At 39.4% G+C, this 3,350-nt stretch overlaps 1 pseudogene; it reads left to right on the forward strand.

Annotated features, from left to right (window-relative positions):
• The first annotated feature begins 281 nt into the window (after positions 1–281).
• On the forward strand, positions 282–1,529 carry LOC136328937 (keratin, type I cytoskeletal 18 pseudogene; annotated as a pseudogene).
• Positions 1,530–3,350: the final 1,821 nt, after the last annotated feature.

A 3,350-nucleotide genomic window follows, 5' to 3' on the forward strand; every position in this document is an offset into this window, starting at 1 on the left:
CTCAATGAGATCTATACTTATTCATATTTCATAGTTAAACTTTCAAATACCAAAGCCAATTATAATACAGTACAAATACAATACAAAATCAATTGTGTTTTTATACATTTGCAATGAACAGTCCAAAAATTAAATTAAGAAAATGATTTCATTTATAATCATATAAAAAACAAAATACTCATGATAAATTTAACAATACTAATGCAAAAGTTATACATCGAAAACTACAAGATTGATGCTTGAACTTGACATTTGGTTTCTCTCCTTCGTCCCTGAACAACATGAGCTTCAGCATCTGCTCCAGCTTCTCCACAAACTACTGGATCCTGGGCTCCATGCAGTCGCCCAGCTACCAGGCTGGCTGGCGAACAGCGTGGCCAACATCTATGTAGGTACCAATGGCTCAGGCTCCCGGATCTGTGTCCCACTCCACCAGCATGCAGCATGGCTGGGAGCCTGAAGGCCTGGTTATGGGGATGGCCAAGGGTCTGGCAGGCATTAGGGACTATGCAATGCATGAATGACTGCCTGGATTCTTACCTGGAAAGGGTAAGAAGCTTGGAGGCTGATGATTAGAGATTGGAAAGCAAAATCTGGAAACACCTAAAGAAGGGTCCTTAGGTCAGACACTGTGGGCATTATTTGAAGACAGTTGAGAACCTGAGGGCTTAGATCTTTGCAAGTTTTGTGGACAATGACTACATCATTCTGCAGATTGACAATGCCCATCTTTCTGTCAATAACCTCAAAGTAAAGTATAAGATGAATCTGGCCACATGCCAGTCTGTGGAGAGTGACATCAATGGGTTCTCAAAGGTCATTGATGACACCAATATCACTCAGCTGCAGAGGGAAACAGAGATCTAAACTCTCAAGGAGGAGCTGCTCTCCATGAAGAAGATGCATGAAGAAAAAGTAAATAGTTTACAAAACCAGATTGCCAACTCTGAGTTGTCCCAAATCTTAGGACCTCAGCAAAATCATAGAAGACACTGGACCCAATGTGATGAGCTGGCTTAGAAGAGAGGATCTTAACAAGTTCTAGTCCCAGCAGATTAAAGAAAGAGAGCACCAGTGTAGTCACCTTGCAAACTGCTGAGATAGGAGCTGCTGAGATGACACTCATGGAGCTGAGATGTATAGTTCAGTCCTTGAAGATCTACCTGGACTCAGTGAGAAATCTGAAGGCCATTTTGGAGAGCAGCCTGAGGGAGAAGGAAATGCGCTATGCCATGTGGATGAAACAGCTCAACAGGATCTTGTTGTACCTGGAATCAGAGTGGGTCCAGACCTGGGCAGAAGGGTAGTGCCAGGCCCAGGAGTCTGAGACCCTGTTTGACCATCAAGGTCAAGCTGTGGCTGAGATCACCACCTACTGTCTCCTGCTAAAAGAAAGGGAGGACTTAAATCTTAGTGATGCCCTAGACAACAGCATCTTCATGCAATCCATCCAAAAGACCATCTTCCACAAAATTGTGGATGGCAAAGTGGTGTCTAAGGTCAATGACACCTAGGTTCTGAGGCATTAGAATCAGAAGTAGAGCACCCCCTGGGGGAGGCAAGAGGCCAATGAAATGTTTAGAGATTATTTAACATTAAAAAAAACCCTATAAAACATCGTTGAAGGAACTTAAGGGAGACCTACATAAATGGGAAGATGTCCTGTGTTCATAAATTCGAAGACTTAATATTAAGATAGCAACAATTCCCAAACTGATCTACAGACTCAGTACAATCTCTTTAAAAATTTGGGCTGTCTTTTTTTTGTATAAGTTAGCAAGCTGATCTTAAAATTCATATAGAATTACTAAAGAGTCAGAATAGCCAAAACAATATTAAGAAAGAAAACAAAGTAGGAGGACTTCAAAACTTACTACAAAACCAATCAATGTGGTACTGGTGTAAAGCTAGACATATAGCTCAATAGAATAGAATTCAGAGTTCAAAAATAAACCCATACACTTACAGGCAATTGATTTTTGACAGGTGTGCTAAGAAAATTAAATCAGAAAAGTATGGTCATTTTAATGAATATGCTGAGACAACTGAATAACAACATGCAAAAAAAAATCTTGGATTTCTATGTCACAACATATGCAAAAATTAACAAAATGGATCAGAGATCTAATTATAAAAAGTAAAAGCATCAAACTCTTAGAAGAAAACATAGAAGTTAATTTTCATGATCTTGGATTGAGCAGTAGTTTCTTAGATGTGACACCAAATATAAAAGTGTCAAAAGGAAATATAGAGAAATTGGACTTCATCATAATTAAAAACCTTTGTGCTTTTGGCCTGACTTGTGGTGGCACAGTGGATAAAGCGTCGACCTGGAATGCTGAGGTCGCCGGTTCAAAACCCTGGACTTGATGCTTCCTGCTCCTCCCCCTGTTCTCTCTCTATCTATCCCTCTCTCTCTCTCTCCCCTCTCTCTCTAATAAAAATGAATAAATAAAATCTAAAAAAGTAAATAAATAAAAAAAATTAAAAAACAAACAAAAACTTTTGTGCTTTTAAGAACACAATCAAGAGAGCAAAAGGACAAATCACAGGATGGAGAAAATATTTACAATTCATATAGTTATAAAAAACTCTTATCTAGAATATATAAAGCACTCTTAAAACTCAACAATAAAAATACAAGTAACCCCTCCCCCCCAAAAAAGACAAGTAACCCTACTTTAAGAATTGGTGAAGCCTGACCTGCAGTGGTGCAGTGGATTAAAGTGTTGACCTGGAACGCTGAGGTTGCCAGTTCAAAGCCCTGGGCTTGCCTGGTCAAGGCACATATGGGAGTTGATGCTTCCTGCTCCTCACTCCTCCTCTCTCTCTCTCTCTCTCTCTCTCTCTCTCTCTCTCTCACTCCCCCCTCTCTAAAAAGAATAAATTTTAAGAAAAGAATTGGTGAAAGATTTAGACATTTCTTTTAAAAAAGTATACAAATGGTCAATAAGCATATGAAAAAAATTTCACTACAAGTCATTGGGAGACGCTGTCAAAACCATGAGATACCCATTAACAAAACAACACATAATAAGTGCTGGCAAGGATGTGGAGAAAAGGGAACCCTCCTGCACTGCTGATGGGAATGCAGACTGGTGCAGCCACTGTGGAAAACAGTATGGAGATTCCTCAAAAAGTTAAAAATTGAACTGCCTTTTGACCCAGCCATCCCACTCTTAGGAATATATCCTAAGAATATCAAATCACTGATTCAAAAGAAGAAATGTACCCTCATGTTTATTGCAGCATTGTTTACAATAGCCAAGATCTGGAAACAGCCCAAGTGTCTATCAGTGGACGAGTGGATTAAAAAGCAGTGGCACATATACACAATGGAATACTAACAT

Source organism: Saccopteryx bilineata, chromosome 3 (assembly GCF_036850765.1).
Source record: "Saccopteryx bilineata isolate mSacBil1 chromosome 3, mSacBil1_pri_phased_curated, whole genome shotgun sequence".
Lineage (NCBI taxonomy): Eukaryota > Metazoa > Chordata > Mammalia > Chiroptera > Emballonuridae > Saccopteryx > Saccopteryx bilineata.